Raw genomic sequence first — 25,357 nt, 5'->3', positions numbered from 1 at the left:
TTAAAAAATATATATATATATATATATATATATATATATATATATATATATATCAAATCTTTCTTCTTCACAAAGTCTTTCCATTACCACTCTCGGACATTCAAAAACGATCACTGTTCTTCCACAAAATACGGCAAAAACCGCAAATACTTCATCACATTCTTCTGCAAAAGAACATACAGCATCGCAAAGATACAGGTAAGCATAACTGCTATTACTTCTCAGTCCAAACATTCATGCTATTACTTCATTGTGTTAATACAGCAACGATACCTAGGGTTACATATTACTTAGACTTGTGTATATTCTAGTATAAGATTATGTACATTACTGTTTTCGGGTCCTATACCTTATCATTGATAACCGCTATTTTTATACTCAACATTATGTGTATTCCTGATATATGTTATGTGTATTCCTGATATATGTTATGTGTATTCATTCATACTATTATGTACATCGGTGTTCTCAGTTGCTATACCTCATCATAGATAATCATTAATTTTGTATTCCAAAATTATGTGTATCCTGATTATATATTATGTGTATTACTTCATAGCATTATGTACATTACACATTTGCATCCCTGTAAACTTCTCAATCCCAATATATTGTCTGTCTGGTGTTAATATTAGTTTTACCTATTACTTAGAACTGTGATTATGTGTATTATGTTATTATGTCAACTAGGGTTACATATTACTTATACTTGTGTTTATTCTGATATAATATTAAGTACATTAATGTTCTCAGTTGCTATACCTCATCATAGATAACCATTTTTCTTATATTCAACATTATGTGTATCCTAGTTATATATTATGTGTATTCATTCATAAGATTATGTACATTGTATATTTGCACCCCTGTAAAATTCTCAATCCCAATCTACTGCCTGTTTGGTGTTAATATTAGTGTTACGTATTCTTTATATTTGTATTTATGTGTATTATGTTGTTACAAATATGTCAACCACTAATCCCCGGAGATCTCCCAGAAATAAGAATGTTGCACCTACATCAACACCACCAACCACGTCTGATCCTACACTACGAGAAATTGCCAGAGAGGGTAAACGAAAGAAACATATCACTGCTGCATCAACAGGTGCTGAACCATGTTCTAAACCATCAAATGTTGAAACCATTACAGATGTTGGTGATGCCCCCAAACAACCTGCTGCCAAAAAACAAAAGAAAACCCATGCCAGTACAGCTGCTGAACCTGACAAAGCCCCAAGAGAATAAGAAAGGATGAAAAACAGTAGAAGAAAAAACCAAGAAACAGTGATTATTTATCTGTACGGACCTCCCCAAAGCAGCTCTGTGCACTTGTCAGTAGTCTGAGCCCGGAACAGCACCAAGCTGTTCGAGATATGGGATTTGGATCCCTTTTAAATGCAACACTATCCTCGTGTGATTGTGAACTTCTGAGGTACCTTCTAGAGCGCTTTGATGTTGGTAGATGCTCAATACATATGGAAGAGGAAGAGCTCCTTCTAGGGGATGATAATGTACAATCAACACTTGGCATCCCCAGAGGCCAACAGACTGTTGTGGAGGCTGAAGTAACGAGCAAGGACCCACAGTTCACTCACTTGGTTGCACTTTGGAGACATCGGTGGGGAGTGAAGACAGGCACACCAACTACAAGCCAGATGCTGAATGGCATCATTGAGAGGCGTGATCATGGCAACATGTTCAAACGTGACTTCATAATCTATGTTGTTTCCACATTGATAAGAGGCTTCAAGAACATGTTCTGCAACTACAGGCTCCTGTATTCACTGCAAGATGTCAGCAAGATCCAAGACTTCAACTGGTGTGCTTACACGATACGATCTCTTGTTGACACCACCACAACATGGAGAGGCAAGCGTGATGCAGCCTTCACTGGTCCTGATGGTATGCACTCTGTATATTGTCCTACAACCTTATGTGTATTCATGATATACATTATGTACATTGTAGACTATAATTATGTACATCTTTTAATAAATTTATGTGTATTTACTGTGTCATCCTGATACTGATTTTGAATTGTTTATCTTTTTTTTTTCTTTTTTTTTTCTTTTTGTTTTGTTTCTCTATTTGAAGCTGGCATACTTAGACAAAGTGCAGGTTAGAGGAGAGATAGTCAGAAAGAGAATTCCCACCATCACTTCGTGGACTTCAAGTGATTTGAGAGCAAGGGTCAAGGTTGAAAGAGAGGCTTTGGAAAAGGGAAAGTTGTTGAATATATCCCAATTGCACATCAGCCACCACCTCATGAACTGCCACCGCCCCGTGAACTGCCACAAGGTCAAGAAGTTGAAAAGGTCACCACAGCTTTGAAAAAGATGACCACGAGCATTATGGAGTTCGGTGAGGTCATGGCAGGTGTTGGGGCGAACACCTCTATTGTTGAGATTATAAAGAATGTGTTCAGCAACTTATCCACCACTGCCAACCTCACCCCAAGCCTGAATCCAACCCCACCGGAGAGCTTGCGGCGAGATGATGATATATACAACCAACCCAGTTTCTTGGATGCGGTTGCTGAACTTGAAGCGGCATTCCTGGCAACATTGAAGAACATGAAAACTGCTGACATACCTGCACCAACTTTTAATCTCCTGACGCCAACTAGCCGTGATGCTACTCCTGAAGAAGCCCCAAGAAATGCAACTCCACCCCGTGATGCTACTCCTGAAGAAGCCCCAAGAAATGCAACTCCACCCCGTGATGCTACTCCTGAAGAAGCCCCAAGAAATGCAACTCCACCTGAAACAACACCACCTCCGCCCGAACCCACATCTGAACCACGAGCAGCAACACTATCAGCATCACCCACCACACCACCACCACAAACAACAGAAGGAAATACAGCAGCAGCAGCAGCAGTTACCCCAATTGCAACACTCTTGGAACAGCTCGTTGATGACATGGCTGATGGTTCACCCCAATCACTACCAACAACGGAACAGAAAACTCCAGAACAAATTGATTTTGATAGGTAAAACTCACTTATCACTTAACAGTATCCTTATGTGTGTTTAATCTATTGATTATGAACATTTATGTTCCAATTTAATATCTCATCAATCCTAACCCAAATGTGATTATGTGTATTACTTCATAACTTTATGTGTATTCTACTATAATACTATGTACATTATTATCCTTGCTAATTATTTAATCATGTGTTATGCCTACTGCTTAAAAAGTTAAAACATGTTTCTAATTACTTTTCTGTCTCTACAAAGCATCATGGCTGAATCTGAAGATGATGTTGAAGATGTCAATGTCCGGAAAAGGCCACAGCGAAAGTTCAAGAACCTCCCTCTAGCTTGTCGATCCCCGTACTGGACAAGCAACATTTCAAAACTCAAGAATGTTTCCGCCAGGGAAAAACTGATCTCGGACTATGCGTTCCTGCCACCAAATTAAACTGACTACCCTTCTTAGTATGTATTTCATTTATAACTTGTTATAACAGATGCTTTCAGTTGCTATACCTCATCATAAATAACAGCTATTCTTAGACACAAAATTATATGTATCCTGGTTATATGTTATGTGTATTACTTCATAACATTATGTACATTATATATTTACATTATGGGCAACAGTAGATTACTTTAAATTGTGAAGTGTTTATTTTGTAATATCAACTTGTTTTGTTTATTTCCAGTGAAATGTTGTTTTCTGCCCATGATCTGTTTGCAACGAGAGAGGACATTGCAACACTGGCAAGTGGGCAACTAGCTACAAATATCCTGCAAATCTGGGCACACAGATTGACAATGCTTGATATGAAAAGAGCAATTGATCAACCAAAGAGGATCTTCTTCTCGGAAGCTGCTTATGAATGTACACATCTAGAACTAAGCATTTTTTTAAACAATGTACTATATGACACAACCTCTTCTTTACAGATGAGGCTTGAAAAGGTTGAAATAAAAGCAAGGAATATGGATATTGGTGACTTCTGTACAAATATTGACTACCAGTTGAGGGGGACTGCAATTGATATAACAGATACAAGTCTTGTAAGTAAAATATATATATATATATATATATATATATATATATATATATATATATATATATATATATATATATATATATATGAATTCTAAGATTATTGAATTTATGTTTGTATTTGACACAGTTTGTTAAATACCTTTTGATTATTCATTTCAGGTTTTCTTTACAATCTTGAGGCACAATCACTACTACCTAATGTGCTTTAACATACCCAAGTCAAAACTTCAGATCATTAATAACAAGCTATTGTCCAAGGGAATACCAAGTAAGAACAGATATGAGAACTGCCCGGCTAAATTGGTAAGATATACTAATACTCCTATTTAATATCTATAGTTTAATATTTACATTACTTAAATTAATTAAACACTACAATTACTATAATGTGCAGAAAACAGCTTTCTACAAATACCTCCAATCGAAGAAAAACTCCCTTGCAAGGAAAGTGAAGAATATCGAAGTGGAGTGCATTCACATGCCATGGCAGGATGAAGAGAACACAACAGATTGTGGCGTGTATTGCATGCGCCACATGGAAACTTACAAAGGAACTGAGGTAGACAAGTGGGAAACTGGTTTCATAGGGGGTGATAGTGATGTAAGTAATAATCAACTTTGTTCTACATTACACATGTTATCTCTTCTTTCTTCTAATTTTAACATCTATCTTTTGTTTATTGTAGGCTGCTTTCATTACATCGCTTAGAGCCAAATATGCAGCAAACATCCTCATGTGGAAGAACAACGAATACATAGAAACAGTCATGCACTCAGCGAGGGACAACTACAAGAAATAGAAGTGAAACTACTAACAAGAATCTGTAAAAAGCAATTCTGCTAATCCAAGCTCAGACTTACTTGTATTTTTTGTTCAATTTTTGGAAGTTTCAGTTGATAAACAATTATCAGAAATTTGTATATGCTCCTTTTGGTAATCCAATCTAATGTTTACTTGTATTCTATATTTTTCATATTCCCCAATATAGTTTTGTACATAATCAATGCAAATACAACACAAACTATGAACTATCAAAAAATGTACATAATCATATGAAGTATTACACATAACCCATATAATGAATACACATAAACTTTCAAAACAGTGCACATACTACTAAAAAAAGTCTAACAAATATTTTGTTTCTGCTAATATATACAATCAAACATCCTACTGAATATAATCCATGTACAGAATACACATAGGACCAAGCATATCATTTCCCTATACTGATAACTGCAAATTTAAAAAAGAAATGTACATAAATATATAAAAGTAATTAACACAAATAAAAATGTACATAATCATATGAAGTAATACACATAAAGTATATAATGAATACACATAAACTTTTAAAACAGCACATATCATAATAAATGTCTATTTTATTACTGCTGAGTTATATGATTTAACATCCTTCTGTACGTGATACATATAACTACGATGATTAACACTAACATATGCTTTAATTATCCTCCATGCTTGACATTGTGCTAACGTGACAAAAACTAGAACCTCCGGAACTTGGGTGGACAAGATATCCATCACCCGCAATATTTACAATATCATCCTCAACTTGAGACTGAACTACAGCAGATTTTATTTTGGAAGCAACCATATTTGCAAGATGCTTCCGTCCCCTTGCTTTGTTATATTTCTTTGAAATAACACTGCTCACCCTCCTATTCCGCAACCCTTTCGTCCGCCTAGTAGATGGATCCTTTATAACACCACTTGGCGATCCTATGTCACATTCTTCAAATAAACTACCACCACAATCAGCTTTAAGTCTTCTCTTTGCATCTGCAATTGCTTCTTCACAAATCTTCCATCCTTCGATATTTTCCTGACTGTAAACAGCAAGCCTCTGAAATTTCCTAATGATTTCTAATAACCAAACAGAAGATGCACCATTACCACTATCAACTTCTAGACATTATATCAAAATTATCAACTTCAACAATTTTTTTAGTCCACCTCTTCAAAATATACTTCTCAGGGACTTCAGAAACACAATGCACATTTAGAATGCGTAAACAATGACAACACAAAATCCCCAATTCAGTAAACAACTTGCAACTACATCCAATGTCCATTTGTCTACTGTTAAAGATCACTTCATGCCTAATAATATCAACATCAGGCCTCTAAACATGATACTTATACACACCATCTTGCAACGTCACACACTCTTGATAGCATGATCCACCTTTCAAAAATTGTTCTTCAAACAAATAATATATCTCAATTGTATAAATTTCCCTAGCATGCAACAGAATCTTAACATTATCCATCACCATTGTGGGTACCCCTTGTGAACACCGAACATCTTCCCCATTCTCTCTACTTCTCCACTCTGATATGACCCCAACAAATGAGTTATAAAAATCACACAGACCAGATGTCTTGGACAACCTTCTAGAAATAGAGTGATTTGTGGTCTCACTCCTTTGAGAAGATAAAATCCCACCCGAAAAATAATCTTTATTAAATGCAGGACACCATTTTTCTCTACACCCATACAGCTTTTCAATCCAATGATTATTGTGAAATAACATGCCATAAATATATTAAAGTAAACCTACAAGCATGTCAGGATATCACATACAGAACAGACTAATGTACATAATCTTATACATGAATACACATAACCTATCAAATAGATACACATAAACTTGATCCAAAAAATTAATTCTGTATTCTGTGTAATATAATCAAAAAATAGTCATTCAATGATAATCCAATATAAACTAATAATAAAATATAAAAAATAACGAAGCATACATCAGACACGTACCTTGTCCAGTAAAATTCAAACTCTGCCTCTGTATCCGTATACTTCAACAAGCAATTGAATATATCTAAGAAATCTTTTTGATTTCTTAACCCTTTAATGTGCTTCTTTGAGTTCTCACCAATATGCCATATACATAGCCGATGTCGTGAACTTGGAAAAACTTGAACAATTGCAACAGCCATAGCAGCACATTGATCAGTCATTATGCTTTGTGGACTTTTGTAATCCATAGATCTCAAAAATGTCTTAAACAACCATACAAATGACTCAGTCTTCTCATTCATCAAAAAACCGCATCCAAACATAACATTCATGCAATGGTGATTCATGCTAACAAAAGGTCCACAAATCATGTCATATTTGTTAGTACGATATGTTGTATCGTAAACTAACAAGTCCCCAAACAAATCATAATCACTCCTCATTCGTCCATCCCTCCAAAAAAAACTACACAACCTTGACTCCAAATCCACCTCAAAATCAAAGTAAAAATCCCTTTCACTTGACTGCCTCCATTTGTATATTTCAATCAATGTGTTTGAATCAATGCCATCCAATCTGTTCAATGCATCGGTACATAGAGAGTTATATGCATCCCTACTTGTAAAACCAACAAGTGGTGTTCCCCCTGATTGTGTTTTAAAGAATCGTACACCATCTGCAACAGACACACAACTGCTCTTCAAATCAGTAAGATAGGATATATGATTCCTAGACACCATCCTATGTGACCTTAAAACGTAACTCTTGCTTGGTGGAACCAATTCGTGATTATGCAACTTCTCGTGCTTTGAAACAATCCACGTCCCATTCTCTAGTAAATCAAATTGGACATATGCACCACAACCTATACGACCATCAATTTTAGAATAACACCTTTTTCCTGTACTCCTTTTAAATCCATCATTCGAACAATGAAACATCTTCGCCTTCATTGTTTTTGTAGCAGAAGTATATCTTTGCTTACCCCTCCTCACACTAAAACCCACTCTAAAAGCACAATTATTATACATGTCATATGCTTCATCAACCGAACACACTGACATCCCTACCAAATCCTGATCAGCTGCAAATCACATACAGTTTAACTACCCATACTGTTAATGTACATAATCCATAACTATAATACACATAAACATATGGCACAATACACATAATCATAAATACATAAACCTATCTTTTCAGTCCATCTTACTATGACATTCAATCCTAAAAATCTACACAATTGCATAAAAAAAAACGAACAAATCAAACCATACAATGCACATAAAACCTCCCTATATCAACATCTTCAAATCAGACCATACTAACATCCAAAACAACCACAATCAAACAACAATCCTATATCAATTCTTATATAATTCAACGGCGAATTCAATATATTCATCATACATCAAACAAAATACAAAAGAAAATCTTAAAAATCAAATATTAATACCTGGACTAGCATCCTCTGTATCTTCCACTTCAACAGGATCAGTTATATGCTCTGTCTCCGCCACATGCTGCTGCGCAATCGAAGAACACATGGCTTACATCCAACAATTGCAAAATACGGAACAAATCGAACAATCAGATCGCTACCGTGTTCTCTAATCCAACAGACATGATCGGCGCGACGACACCATCTCTTTAGAACCCCTCTCTCACTTCCCTCTTCTTACCACTTGACGGCGTTAACTGAATAATAAAAAAAAGGCCGTTACGTATCAACTCCATACGGCGTCGTTTTGATGCTGGGCACACATAGAGCTATACGCCGGGGTGTATGGTATAAATTGCCAAAGGTTTCTAATCATACCCGCCGACGGCTCAGGGGATCTCATATTTCCACCGCCCATTTCCCCACGGTCGCTGTCTCACTTCTCTAAACTTTGGCACAGTTTTTCGCCAAAAATCCAAGCCTTTGTTCACCTCACGCCCGATATTGCCCCTCAGTTTCATCTTCCTCCGCTCCTCAGCATCATCTTTCACCGGAAATCCAAGCCTCCGGCATGGACATGGAAATCAAGAAGCTAATCGGGCGCGGCACCGGCTGCCACAACCAAGGTTTTTCGGTGGAGATTCAGACGCTAGGTAGAATCAAGCACCCCCACTTCGTCAGATTGCATATGGGTTTTTTTACTTCTTAGCTCGACAAACTGTGTATTTGGGAGAAATAAACAAAATGACTATTATGCCCTTAAGATGTAACGAATGAGACGGAGAAGCTTAACGGGAGGACTAGTGGAGGTCATTTTTGAAATTCGAAGGATGACGGAGGGTAAAAACGAAAATTTATGACTATTGATGGTGAAACCACTATACTCGAGGGACCTTGGCTAGTATAGATATTTCAGAAGAAATTGCTAAAGATATGATAATAGAAATAGGAGATTGTATTCGGAGATTATTCGATTATCCAGATACTGCTTGGCCCATACTAGTATTGGCAAAAATGCATTGCGTAAAAGTAGCGACATGTCGCTTTCTTAATCAAGATTGTTTTTTTTTTTTTTTTGGTGAGTCTTATCAGATGGCTTGTAGTGACCTCTTCCATGTGGGAGGTCATGAGATCGAGCCTCGGTGGAGGCATTGTTGACTTTTGTGCTTCATTAAGTTGAGAAAGTATGTTTGAACAGATACTACAATGTAATAGAATTAGTAGCATTCAAAAAAAAAAAAAAAAAAAAATTATTATGACCAAATATTGTATTGTATGTTGCCAGCAAACTATTGGTAATATGGTAAAATTTGTTTCAAAAAAAAAAAAAAAAAAAAAAAAAAAAAAAAAAAAAAAAAAAAAAAACAAAGGTAAAATTTGTCTAATTCTCTACAATACACAAATACTGAGTATAATATATATGATACATTTTTTATGTTATGACATATTCTTTCGTTTTCGCGCATATATGTGGAAAATGCGGAATTATACCATGTATGCCATCACTCTATTATATAATTTTTTTTTTTTTGATACGGGGGAAGGGGCCGAGGGCCCGGGGTTAATAAAATCTTCTTACGGCGACTCTGTTCGCGTCACCATTCAGTAATGGAACCGTCTCGTCCGGAGTGTGCATCAGTGTGGACGTACGCCAGGGTGAGTTCTAACCCAAATTGACAAGAAAATCTGCGCACCAATTGCCTTCCCTAAGGATGTGATTGAGCTTGAAGCCTGGGAAGCTTTGCATGAGCGATTTGCAGTCAAGAATAAGGGTGTCAGCTACCTGCAGGAAGGACTCTAACTCTTTGTTGAGAGCTTGCATGACAGCCATAGAATCAATTTCCGCTTCCACTTTATCGAAACCGAGCGACTTAGCAAGCCGGAGACCCTCCCGGAGTCCCCAAAGATCGGCTAAAAATAAGCCAAGCTTACCGTGACCACAGCAGTGTCTGAATGAGGCCAAAAGAGTCTATCCTCTTGACCGTTGGTGATCGGTATGGGGATGTCTCGTATACGATTTATTACCACATCGATCCTCCGGGACGAGGGATTCAAGAACTGATGAATTCCATGAACTGTCATTATTAAGCACGTCTTTCTTTCACCTGCAAGTTATCACTGTTAACAGGAAGGGGGATGGAGCTGGTTGATGCCAGGGATGGATTGATTGAAGACCCATTACCCACTCTCCACTGAATGCCCCTTAGCTTTTGCCCTTCAAAATGCTACGCCAACCCCAAGAGCTATTGGCGTTTTTAACATACTTTTCCCGCATCACATTCACCCAAAGCTTGTTTTAAAGTAATGATATAATTAATTAATTAATTAAAATTAATAATTAACACCATTAAATTCAACCATTCACTAATGCCTTCATCAAGTTTTTAAACCCTCAAACTGTCATGGAAATAATGTCAAATATAACCAATTAATAAAATAGAAGCGGCAGAGAGCTTAATATGCATTCTAAAAAAGTTTGATACAAATATAAATAAAAATTAATAGGAATAAGCAAGGTTCTAATTGAATGTAATCCGAAAATGTAATTAATCCACTGAATAAAAAGAAAGTGTAATTAGACCACTAAATACCCTAAATATATGCAATTTCACCTGATATTATGTTACCATTTCATCAAGTTTCCTGCTTACCTGAAAGGTGGGTTTGACATTTTAAACAATTTTTAATAATAAACTTTAAAAATAAAAATAAAAATAAAAAAAGCGTAGGGGTGGCTGCCTGTCACCCCCTTCCCCCTCCTCCTTCGTCTCCGAATGGGTAACTTAAATAAACTACTATTGACATATAGCTTGAAATTAAATGAACATCATTATATCATTATGAATATCTACCCAATGTATTATGGCACGTTTGGTTCGCGGAATAGGCATGGAATGGAATAGCATTCCTAGTAATAGGCATATTCCTTTGTTTTGTAAAAATATCTATTATTTTTTCAGGGAATGACATATTCCCCTTGCAAGGGGTATAGAGATTCCTGGGAGACCCCTTGGTATTAGGTTATTCGTAAGTTCTCAGGAATAGCCTAAAGTTGCTATTTCGTATTTTACCCTCCAATTAAATTTATTTCCTATTTCACCACCACCACCGCCACCGCCGCCACCACTGCCACCAACACCACCCCACCGCTGCCACCACTACCACCACCATCGTCGCCACTCGCCACCACCACCAAATATTTTTATAAGGGTATGTATTTATGTCTTTTAAAACATATTTCATTTCTATTCCTTAAACCAACCAAACACTGTAATATAATTTCTTAAGTCTATTCCTTCCACGAACCAAACAATAGAATACAATTCTTATTCTATTCTTTGCCTATTATATTCCTTATGAAATAGCATTCCTATTACCTCAAAATTCATTCCGTGAACCAGACGTGTTGTTAAAGAAAAATGGCATATAAGAAATTCTTATCTCTATCATTCTTTCCCCAAAAGGTTGAATTCTCAACTCCCGGCCCGTCAAAGCATTTGGCTCAATGGCTCAGTAGGCAGTGCCAAATATTCCTAGAGTGCATAAGAATCTATTGACTTTGGGCATAATCCTCACACTGCCACCGCCGAGGTTCGAATCTTGGTCTTTTCTCCTGAATACAACCTATTTAACCATTGAGCTAAGCATGTGCGGGCTTATCTCTAACATTCTACATCTATAATAGGGATGTCAATCGGGTCTGAACCCAATGGGCTAACCCGATAAAACCAAAATCGATAGGGCTATAGCCCGAATGGGCTAGATCGATAAAAACATTAGTTCAATGAGCCCGAAACCAATTAACGCGATGGCCCGATAGGGATAACCCGAAATTAAATGGGCTAGCCCGATAACACGAACTATTGAAACTATTCTTTATTATAGAAGTGATGTGAAAAATAAAATACATTAAATTTTTAGGTGAGTTATCTTTAGTATTTTTTATTACATTTTTAAATAAAATTTTAATAAATATATTACAATATAAATTATTTTATAATAATAAATAATGAAAGTTAAAAACTTAATTTAAATATTATTTTATAGTATAACTGTGTAAGTATATTGATTATTTATAGTTAGAATTTAGAAATTAAATGTCAGTTTAGATTAATTGAATTATGTATAAGTTTATATTTGTTAGTGAATATGTCCTAGTTTGAAATATAATTATAATGTATTTAACATTGATATAATTATAGTTTGTAGGTTTGAGCCTCAGGGGATGCGCTATTGACTTTCTGTGCTTTAGTAAGTTGAGAAAGTACTTATAAATAGATAGTGCATTGTAATAGAGTTTATAGTATTCAAAAAAGTTATGAAGTTTATAAATGATATAGTTTATAATAACTTTACTTAATTTATGTAATAAATAAAATTTAAATTAGTTATATATATAATTATATTAATATTAATATAAAATTACCATTAAACGTATTAAATAATACTTGTAAAATTTAATAATCATAATATGACTAAATTATATATAAATATAAAATAAATAAATAAATAAACATATATATATATATATATATATATATATATATATATATATATATATATATATATATATATATATATATATATATATGCTTGCGTTCAAGTGACCATCACTCCTTAATTGAGAACTGCCAACGACAATATAAATGCACACAATAATATTCGAAAAACACAATGCACACAATTTATCTTAGAGTAGATTGTGTACAATTATGTTGGTTCTCATCATGTTCTAGCATATAGGGTGATTTTCATTTGATCATTATTCTGTGCGTGTGAGTGTGTTATATAATTATATAACTATATAATGTTTGTTAATGATTTAAATAAACATATTGTTATACAAAAAAGTTTAATAAATACCTTTAGCATTTAATTGATCTTGATAGGTTAAGAATAAATGAGAAATTAAAAGTTTAATTCTTACTAATAACATTATTTTTAAATTGTAATGCACAATTACAAACACATTTAAATAAGCTTACAATGGAGGTATGACTAGGGGTGGCGGCCTCGCGGGATATATAGGTGTGCCCGTGGGTTACATAGGTCATGAGACTAACCTGTATAACACGGGTACCCCATAGGGGCTAAGCGGGACGACCCATTTGGATCGTATCGGAGAACTATACAACTTAACATACGTAAACAAAGGCTAAACAGGCTCAGCTCGACAAATCGGGTCTGTTTTTATAGCTCTAAATATGGATACTCACTTTCAGTTTTCAATTTTAGTTTAGATGATTCAGCCCGCCCGATTAGTCCGACAACCCGAAATTTAGGCTTAGGGCCAAACCGAACCTGAAAATAAAATAATAAAATAACCGATTAGCCCGACAATCCAACAGGACTAGCCCGAAATCGAAAGGGCTGGCTCGATTGACATCGCTAATCTATAATTTCATATACAAGTCTTAATTAATAGTAAGAAAAAACTGATAGATGAGTGATTGCGGTAATTTGGGGCAAACAAATAATACCCGGAGTATTCGGGTTATCGAACCACATGGAAGTGAGGTACTAAGCACTAGATACTTGGTTACTCATATGGAACTAATCTGAACGAAACTTGAAGATGATAATTGTAGAAAATACAAAGCAGAATAAACTAATTAACAAGGTGTTGTAAGCAATAGAGCAAAGCAGGATTCTTGGGATCACAATGTTTAATCACCTAATGCCAATTAAAGTTGTAATATTTAGTTTGGAATTAAGACTTGTGTGAGAATGCAAGGTGGAATCGAATTACTCTCGTAATCTCTATTCCTGGAGAATTTCCACTCTCATGGCTTAAACACTCATTAAGAACAAAGAACAGCATTCATTTGTTCCCAATTACTACCACTTCTCGATGCGCAACAATCTAGAATAAATTCCCCAACCAATTTTCCCTTTCTCAAGGTGCAAAAGTCAAGTGCAATCGTGTGTGCCCTAATTTATGTCTAACTCTTGTTATGACACGAACATGCCTATGAAGCAAGTAATTTAGGCCTTTAATTACTAACAACAACAGATTAAAACAAGATTGCAACACAAATCATAAAACCAAACATAAATATATTAAAGAATTAAAGAACTAGGCACATAGGTTCATAAACAAATTCACCCAAAAATCCCTAAGGGTTTTAGCCACTCATGGTCATAATAGCAATCAATACAATGTTTAAAGATAAATAAACAACAATAGGAATAAGAGAAAGAGTGAAAGAATTCTCCCGAATCTTCCTAGCCAATTTTCTATTCCAAAGCTAATTGTAAATCTTCAAATTAGTCCTCTTGGTTCTTGCTCTTAGTTGCCTTCCAATACCAAAATCTGAAAAAAAAGAAGAACTCTAGGGTTGATGAAAGATGATCCTTTTATAGTAGAAACACAATGGAATTCTTTTAGGAAAGTTCCAAAATTCAGCACTCCGCGTTCTCGACGCGTCGAGCCTCTAATCTGGCACGTTCTGTAGCTACTGGAAATTCTCAATGCGTCGAGCAGCGGGCTCGACGCGTCGAGGCTTTGATGCTTCGACTACTTCTTCTTTTTTATCCAGTCGTGCTTGAAAATCCCCCCTTGCTTTTACACTTAACCTGTAATGGTGAAAAAAACACTACCAAACACCGTAAGACGTTCAAAACAAGTGTAAAACCATGTCCTAATGAGAAAGCAAGGGAAAACATGTATTAAATAAGCAAAATTAAAGAACTTAGTTACTGAGATGATTCAAAATAGCTATAAAAACAGGCACAAATGTGATAACATCAATGAGAGGTGATAGGTGAGATCACACTAGTTGTGCAGAGTTTTGTAGATGTGCCCATAATTTAGTCTTCACCATTGAAAAACATTAATACTCTAATACATGAAGCTACTTCTTACCATACTATCCATCCCATATTAGTTTGCATTACGTCATGCCCCCTATGCCTTTTATTCCTCTCCCTACTCCACCCTTAACTTTAATTCACATTTTTCTTTTTAACATATATGTGATTGCCCATAATATATTTTTGAAGATTTAAAAAAGTCTTGTAACAATGAAACCACACTAATGCTAATTGGAAATATCAAATCATATTTCATATAATGTAAAATTCTTATTCTTTATGCTAATAGAATGAAAAAAATCAAATTAGAATTACAAATTTAATATTTTGTAGACCAAAGAAAATGTTTTCTTCATCTTGTCATATAATTAACATTATATTAGGGTATAATTTTAGGTATTATTTTTATTTTAATACACACTTCTAGCATGTGAACTTTGCATATTAGCTTCCCTCTATCATTTAATTCCCTTATTTACATCTTTATGCTTACCTACCCTTATTTAATCATTTCCACAAATAAACACTTTTGTTTTTCTTTTCTTCGTTTAATATTTTTGTTATTGTTTAATGAATGAATATCACATAAAAAAAAATAAAAAATTCTTGTATGCCATAATCTTAGGGTTTTTTTTTTTTTTTGTTTTTATTAAAATGAACAAACTAGTTGATATAATAGTAAGAGTTTTTTCCAAAAATGCCTCGACTGTGCAAGGGCTACATACTACAATAAATTAAAAAAAAAAACTAAAAATACGTCGAACGCTACGTGCTTAATAAAGAAGATAAACGCAGATCGACGGGGGATAATCGCGTCCTTTACCTCTCCGTCCACGTCCAAATATATTTAATATTCAACATTGAAATACGTATGGGATTTGAAGATGAGAATATAGATTATGTTGTATTCAATGATAATGTCAAAGAGTACAAAGAGCATATATATAGATACTAGATAAAATCCTAGTCTAACACGAATAATATAATCCTAGTCTAATATGAATAGTATAGTCCTAATACTCCCCCTCAAGCACAAGGATGCGTACTAGTAGTGTCAACACGAGATAATGAAAAACGAGATGATTTTTCCAATTGACAAGAAGAACAAACATTGGGAAGATCTTTATAATTAAAATGACTAATAGACGAAGACTCCAAAATTTTACGTAAGACTCTAGAATGCAGATGCCCCAACCACATATGTCAGACAAAAGAGGAACACGCAGAAACAAATGCAGCTGGAGCAGGAGAGGACGTAGGCCAGGAGTACAGGCCACCAGATGCATGCCCTTTAAATAGGACTTTCTTGGTCAAAATGTCTTTCACAAAGAAACAAAGTGGGTGAAACTCAAAGAAAACATTATTATCTTTGGCAAAACGCTGGACAGATAATAATGAACTAGAAAGATCAGGAACATGCAAAACATCATTTAACTTAAAAGACCTAGAATTAGTGGCTAACGAAGCTGAACCAACATTAACAATAGGCAAACATGTACCACTGCCAACACGAAGAGTCTCAGGGCCATCATAACCCGTCGCAGAGGTCAACAAAGAAGGATCGGGCGTAGCATAGTTGGTAGCACCAGTATTAGGAAACCACTCATGTGGACCACCCGAGTCATCACCAGAAACGGCTACATTCGCCTGAGGAGCCGGGAGGGTGAAAAGCGCTGAGAACCCGGAGCCCCTGAATAACACCGAAAACAATTGGCTCCCGTGAGACCGAAACATTTACAAATTTGACACGGATCATCATAGCGCCAAAAACAATTGGCTCCCGTGTGACCAAAACTTTTACAAATTTGACACGGTTCATCATAGCGCCATAAACAATTAGCTCCCGTGTGACCGAAACCTTTATAAATTTGACACGGTTCATTAAAGTCATGTTGCTGACCTTGGTGCAGACTGCCACTACCATCGCTACGGTGCCAGCTTCCACGGCAATTAAGATTACCGCCACCACATTGATTGTCGACTTCTTCCGCGAGTTCCGTGGTAACTCCACGTACGGCATGCTTACTATTGCTATGGTGGTGGCCTCGCTTCCTTGATTTTTCTGGAGCCATATGATCACCACAGAATGATTTGATCTAGTGGAACAAGATTAATAATTTGCATGGAGGTAGAAGATTAATAATCGCACCGCCCAAACTCGTCAAGCCAGAATTCCGTCGCCGCCGAACAAGTGCTCATTGTAATTATGGAACCACATCAATCAACAATTGTAATTAGCGACACTCTTAAGCGCTAAAGCCTAGCTCCATGAGAGAAAACCTGAAAACTGATACCAGATGAGAATATAGATTGTGTTGTATTCAATGATAATGTCAGAGAGTACATAGAGCATATATATAGATACTAGATAGAATCCTAGTTTAACACGAATAATATAGTCCTAGTCTAATATAAATAATATAGTCCTAATATTGAAATGAATATGCAATTCTTCATACTGTTCAGTAAATTCAATTATATTGGATTAGATATATGGCCTCTTTTTGTGATCCTCTATTTCACTGCTAAGGGGGCGTTTGGTTATTATTATTATTATTATTATTATTATTATTATTATTGTTATTATTGTTATTATTGTTATTGTTATTATTATTATTATTATCCTAAATGCTTTAACAGTTGTCAGGTGTCAAATGTTTTTTTAAGGGTCAAATGATAATAATAATAATAATAACAATAATAATAATAATAATAATAAATAAATAAATAAATAAATAATAAAAAATACACATGACATCCTAATCAACAAAAACTTGTTGTTAACCTGCTAAAAATGTTAATTGCACATTTTTTTCAGGTTCATGGATCAATTTGGAGCTTATTCGAGTTCAGTGGCTTAATTGTTATCTCCCAAATAGTTCAATTGCCTATTTGTACCTTTTCCTTTTATAATTTTACCTTATGACGAGACCCGTTTAATTGATCCTCATCTGTGAAATAGACAAATTATATCGTGCACCAAGGTGCACAATGCATTGTGCGCCCTAAGAGTTTATGTGTATTATGTTAATAGTTTATGTATATTACGTTAAGAGTTTATGCGTATTACGCTAAGAGTTTATGTGTATTATGTTAAGAGTTTATGTGTATTACGTTAAGAGTTTATGTGTATTATGTTAAGAGTTTATGTGTATTATGTATTATGTTAAAATTATGTGTATTATATTAGGAGTTTATGTGTATTCTATTATACGATTATGTACATACGAAACATGGAATTTATTGTGCGCCCTGATGCACGATATAACAATTGTGTGAAATAAGTCGGATTCTTGATAAGTATTATATTTTTTCCCACAAGTATTACCGTTTCTAAGTAACCCTTCAATCCCTAAATATCGCAAGTTATTTGTTTGATTCACATAATGTCATATCCAAATTGATTTTGCGATCGAGTATGTATTACATTGTCTGTCATATACAAGAACAATGAAACATATGTTAGTTGCATAAATAAAAAAAAAATGTGTAATTTTCAAAAAAGAATAAAATAAAATAAAAAATGTGCACATTAAACAATATTTGAAAAATATATAGAATCAAAAATTTTACTCATGTAAATTTCAGAAAAGTCACGAGATTATAAAATATGTTTGCTCTAATTAAAATCTAGCATATTTGTTCATCAAATATCATTCTACATTTATTTTTTAAAGACATCTTTATTATATTAAAATGTGTAAGATTTAGAGGATTATCATTTTGACAGCATTATAAAAACTAATAAGCGAAAAGATTTCCCGTTCAGATTGATTGAGTTGTCTCTCGGGGTTGGATTAGGTTGGTAAACAATCCTTACTAAGCGTGGTCCGGTCAGGTGCTTAATATGTACGGTTTGGTATCCCAGGGTATATCCATATGTGTGTGTGTTAGATTATATGAGAACAAGTTTGTAGGAGAAAATTAAATTTTTTTTTTTGAATGCTACTAGCTCTATTACAATGTAGTATCTGTTCATATACTTTCTCAACTTATTAAAACATAAAGAGTCAATAACGCTTCCACTAACCTTACTTTTACAAAAATTGAATGCACTAGATCATATTAAAAAAAAAAAAAAAAAAAAAAAAAAAAAAAAAAAAAAACCGCAGCGACAGTTTCGTAATTATCACCAACTTTGCTATGCAAATGTGAACACTAAAATCTACAATTTTTAGACTTTTCCACATTTGCTCATTTAGTATTAATGTTTTTGCACATTTAATGTGAACATTTTGCATGTTTAGTATTAAAAGTTTGCACTTGCAAAAATGCAAAAGGACATTGCAATTAGAATTTTGATTTTAGAGTTTTATAACTTAGTTTTATATTTTATTTGGTCCAGTGTTAAAGATTGCATATTTAAGTGTTAAAGTTTGCACAGAAGTTTATGATAATTACGAAACTACCATCACATCTCTTCTTTTTTTTTAAACAAAAAAAATCTAATCAAATCTGTCGAATTTTTACGTATGTAAACCTAAGATTAGTTCTTATTCCTCTCCTATAAAAGTGTTTTCACATGATCCATATATATATATATATATATATATATATATATATATATATATATATATATATATATTAAAAGAAAAAAGAAAAATATTACTTATACTCTAAAAATTTATTTTTTACTTTTACATCCATTAACTCACATAATATATTATTAACGGTATATTAAAAGAAGGGAAAATGGCACTTTTCCCACCTAAGTTATATATTTATAGCACTCTTTCCCCCTCAATTATTTATGTAAGCACATTAGCCCCCTCAATTATTTTAAAAGTGGTGGTTTTTCCCCCTAATATATTAAATTGACATTTCTACCCTTAAAGTAAACATTTTATTTATTTTACTTATCCAACTAATTATTGCGTATATGTAGCGATTACCACGGTTCGGTTCAAACTGAACCAGACACTATAGCAATCGAATTAAAAGTTTTCGGTTATAATTCAGATCTAGAACCCAATATTTAGATTTCAATTTATTAAATTTAAGAATTAAAAAAAATTGAATCATGAACCATGAACCGGCGGTTCCGGATCCGATTCGCAATTTTGAACCGTCTTTATTTTAAAATTTTATTTTTTATTTTAAAATAGTCTAAATTCAACAATAAATGTATTTTATTTTTTCAGTTCGGAACATGAACCGGCCATTCCGGTTCGCGATTTTAATAAACTCTAAATATCGCGTTTTGATTATAAATTGTAATTGGAATATTTTGGTTTGGTTGCTATAGTATCTGTTTGGTTTGAACCAAATTATAGTAATAATTTGTTGGAGAAGAAAAATAAATGAATTATTTATTTTAAATATTTATTTTAAGGGTAAATATGTCCATTTAACATTTCAGGGGGAAAAAGAGCCACTTAAATAATTCAGGGGGAAAAAGTACTATAAGTATATAACTCAGGGGGAAAAAGTGTCATTTTCCCTTAAAAGAAAAAAGAAAAATATTACTTATACTCTAAAAATTTATTTTTTACTTTTACATCCATTAACTCACATAATATATTATTAACGGTATGTGTATATATATATATATATATATATATATATATATATATATATAGAGGATTATTTTCAAATACAAACCCCTTTTAAAATATAAACTTTTCTTAAAATACAAACTGTGTGCATGTAAGTATGTTAATGTGTGCACGAGCTCAAGTTTGTATTTTAAGGAGAGTTTGTATTTTAAGGGGTTTATATTTAAATGCAACCCTCTATATATATATATATATATATATATATATATATATATATATATATATATATATATATATATATACACAGTTAATAGTATATTATGTGAGTTAATGGATGTAAAAGTAAAAAATAAATTTTTAGAGTATAAGTAATATTTTTGTTTTTTCTTTTAATTTCTTTTTTTAAAATCTGACAAATGTACAACACAACATTAATTTCTCTCCAATTTCCCATTTCCTTTCCTCATATGCGTTCCCATTTCTCTCTTTCTTCCATGCTTTCCCATTTCTCTAGAAACCTATACGTATGGACAATTGGATATCCATCAATTGCCTTTTATGGACAAGCCTACAACATATATAGCTCATTAAAAATAAAGCAACTTTTACACCCAAAAGTTCACGTAAATGAATATAAAAATTGAATTTAAATTTCATTGGTAATAAATAAGGACAAAGTTTGTACTCATTTGTTTGGTCAGTTTTAAAAGGGTGTTGCTATTTGCACCACCCATTGACTAAAATGAGGTATAAAGCACTTTGAAAATGTAAAAAGGTAGTAAATATGGGTGGTGCAAATAGCCTAATGGGTGGTCAAAATGCTATTTGCACCACCCTATTAAATTTACAATTATGAGGTCAAAATGTAATTTAAAAAAAAAAAAAAAAAAAAAAAAAAAAAAAAAAACGGAGCAGCCATCGCCTTCTCCGGTGAGAAGGCGACGGACTGCCTTCTCACCGGAGAAGGCAACTGGGCTGCCTTCTCCGGTGAGAAGGCAGCCCACTGTGTGGGCTGCCTTCTCCGGCGAGAAGGCGACCCACACAGTGGGCTGCCTTCTCGCCGGAGAAGGCAGCCCAGTTGCCTTCTCCGGTGAGAAGGCAGTCCTTCTCACCGGAGAAGGCGATCATTTTTTTTTTTTTTTAATGTTTATTGTTAAAAAATAATAAATAATAAATGTTACCACCTACTTTGACTACATTTATTTGCACCACCTACTTTGGTATTTGCACCATCTATTTGACCTATTAAATAGGTGGGTGCAAATAGTAAATAGGGTGGTGCAAATAGAACTTCCCTATAATTAACGTAACACATTTTTAAAAACCACCACTACTGAAAATTATGGAATTTTCGATCACCTAAAAGTGTTCTTAAATTAAGTTGATACCAAAAAGTGGTCGGAAATGACAACAAAGGTTTTCCCGGATACCAAAAGTGATCGGAACAAAGCTTTCGACTTGATTTAAGATCACTTTTAAGTGGTCGGAAATTTCATAATTTCCAGTAGTGCACAATGGAGGATCTTATCTATTAGCTAAAGCAATGAAGCCCAGGAAAAATGTATGGTATTTTGTGTTGATACTATTGATTGAAGATATTTAAATTTATGAACAATTTGTTATTAAATATTTAATAGGTAGGTACTTTTAACGAATATTTGACAATTATATTAACAGTAATTATTCGATCAATATGATTTCTCTCCCGACTATATACATTCAATTATTGTTAGAATAGAGTATCGAATATTTCAATTGCACTCAACATATTCATATGTGATTTGAATTATAAACCAACCATTCTACAGTCTACACCAATAGACTTGGGGAATAAAGTATCTTTCAATGACACTCAACATATTCATGTGTGATTAGAATTACAAACCAACCCAGCCTTCTACACCAATAAACTCTCCCCGTGGACTATATAGATCCAATTATTGTTAGAATAAAATATCTTTCAACATATTCATGTGTGATTAGAATTACAAATCAACCATTATACACCAACAGACCAATGTAATAATGAATTAAAGGTAGAGAAAGTGGTAAAAATGCAAGTAAAATTCTCACAAAGTCTAACAATAATGAGTCAATGACCTATTTGAAAGTGTAAAAATTCTTTATGTTGTTGATTATTTTCTTTAATTGTAGATTATATAACATTGCGTGTTTGCCTTTACTTTGCAATAGAAAATGGAATTTGGTAGAAGACAAAGAACATTTATTGTCAATTTATTTTAATTGAACAAACTTCAATAATTCATTTCCATTAATGAAGATGTCTATTTTCTTTCTTTACTAATTCCTAATTTACTATTAAATTTTAACCAATCATGGTCCTTTCAAGAGGACCATGGCTGGTTAAATTTCTAAAGTTGAAGGATCATAGGTGGTTAACTTGGACCACGAATTATTAAATTTGAAAGTCAAAAAATCACGGATGATTAATTTAAAAATTTAAGACTAAACGTGACAAAAACACTATACTCGGAGGACCTGACATTAACTCGGCAAGAAATGTTATTTGTTGTCTATCCATTTCTATCTTCAATTGCAACGCACACACTATAAAATATATATTCCATTTACCTTTCTTATTTATTATTCATCATAGATTAAATCAATTATTTCTTCTTCTTTTTTTATTCTTTAATATTATTAATTGTTTTTAAATTTGATTTTGTATGTGTTTTTTTTTTTTTTGAAGGGAATATATTGATTTTGTGTGTTTAATAATACTTTTAATGCAGTTTCTAAATATATTAAATTTATATATTAATATTAAACTTAATAATTGAAAAAAACTAATTTAGAAATAATTTCAGTCAAGATTCATTAACCGAATCAGACACATAAAATAGAATGAATGAAGCATTAAAGGAAATAATCAATGATGCAAAAAAAATTGTACACCTTAGCTTGGAATATGTCATTGTTAGTCTTTATGAAATAATTAAGCGAATACCAATTTTGGTCCTACGAGTATTAGTAAAATGATAGTTTTAGTCCACGTGTTTAATTCATACCAATGTTCATCCACGACTATTGTTTTAGTACCAATTTTCGTCCATAATTATTATTTGCGTCAAAATTCATTATGCCGGTCATTCATTTGTTTTACACACACTAAAATATAAAATTATTAAGGGTATTTTCGTCATTTTCAAATTAAGGTCTCAATTTGAACATAAATAAAGGAATTTATTACGCCTTAAGATCGATCCCAATTCACAGTTCTCCTCCTCAAATTAAGGTAAAATAAATAATTGAACATCGAAGTGCAAGTAAAATCACTTACAAGTGCACCTACTTTCACCTATAAGTGCATGTAATTTTGCCTTGTTAGCATTCACTTCCCGCAAACATTCATGCACCTGGGTGTTTATAACTATAGGTGCAACTATTTATAACTATATGTGCAATTACTTATAATTATCAGTGCATCTCCTTTCACCTATAAGTGCATGTAATTTTGTCTTGTTAACATTCATTGATTTGAGTTCAGCAGGTAGTAATACCCCTGAAAACCACCCACAAACATTCATGCACCTAGGTGCAACTACTTATATCTATGTGTGCAACTACTTAGAACTATAGGTGCACTTAGTATTGATGCTCAGTGTAAATTTTTACTTGCACCTATAATACATTTTACATGCACTTGTAATACATTTTACTTGCACTTCGATGTTCAATTATTTACGAAAATGTCACTGAGCTTTTAAAAAAAATCATTGTTTCTCATCCATTAGATCTGGACACGTGGACGGACAGAATCCATTCCTATTTCGTGGGCGAAGCATTCGCACCTGAGTGCAATTCTATATATATATATATATATATATATATATATATATATATATATATATATATATATATATATATATATATATATATATATATATCATTAATAATAAAGCCACTTTTACACCCAAAAGGCATAAGGTACAATGCATGCATTGTTGTTGTTGTTCTTGTTTTTTTTTTTCTTTTTTAAATTATAATATATAGTATATAGTTTATGGTTTGATGCATTAATGATACAACTAAGAGTAGTAGTACGTGTTTCTTCCCCATCTCTTCCGTTGCGATTTATTCCATGCCATTTATTGTTTTACCAGCTAGCTAGCCAGGTAGGGGTAATTAATGCTTACCTGGGCACGTTCAAAGTTGATAATATTTATAGAAGTAAAATACTATTCATACTTCTAAATATTATTCTCAATTTTTATTTCATCTCACAAAATTTTGACATTGACATTTTCATTGAGATCCACAGGATGATAGTAACTAATCACCAATTGTCACATAAGGAGTAAAAGTGAATGACTAGAAATAGGAAGTACATGTAGTAGAATTCTTTATAGAAATATTATCACTTTTTTAGGCATTGTTATTCCAAATATCTTAAATTAAATAGATAATTAAAATTATTTCACAGTTTTACAAAAATATATGTATTCACTTGCCAATATATATTCATAAGATTGGTTTTAAATAAGAATTATTTGCTCATCAAAACGTGAGAACTAATCTCAATTGTCTATTTGTAATTATAGTTGTACATTTGAAAATGTTGTACTTACCATTAAAACAGACTTAACTTATCCTGTATAACCAAAAAGGCGAAACGGACTTTGAATTTAATGGCCCTTATTATTATGGAGCGTTATGCTGTGTAATCGTGTGCACCAAGCATGGTGCACACGGTTGCAAAAACGATGTCGTTTTGACGTCCTACTTAAAAAAAAAAAAAAATCAGTTTCAATCACCGTTAACGGTGTTATGTTGTGCATAATT

General features: G+C 33.3%; 1 long non-coding RNA gene across 1 annotated transcript; it reads right to left on the bottom strand.

Moving 5' to 3' along the window:
* Window positions 1-7,252: 7,252 nt before the first annotated feature.
* LOC109174545 lies at window positions 7,253-24,774 on the bottom strand. Its single transcript, XR_002053104.1, has 3 exons — window positions 24,764-24,774; window positions 23,147-23,150; window positions 7,253-7,333 (listed from the first exon to the last, which is right to left on the bottom strand). It is a non-coding gene; the product is annotated as an uncharacterized LOC109174545 (long non-coding RNA).
* Between the last annotated feature and the right edge of the window lie 583 nt (window positions 24,775-25,357).

This window comes from Ipomoea nil, unplaced genomic scaffold, assembly GCF_001879475.1.
Source record: "Ipomoea nil cultivar Tokyo-kokei standard unplaced genomic scaffold, Asagao_1.1 scaffold0642, whole genome shotgun sequence".
Taxonomy (NCBI): Eukaryota; Viridiplantae; Streptophyta; class Magnoliopsida; order Solanales; family Convolvulaceae; genus Ipomoea; species Ipomoea nil.
This window is presented reverse-complemented; position numbering and strand designations above follow the sequence as displayed.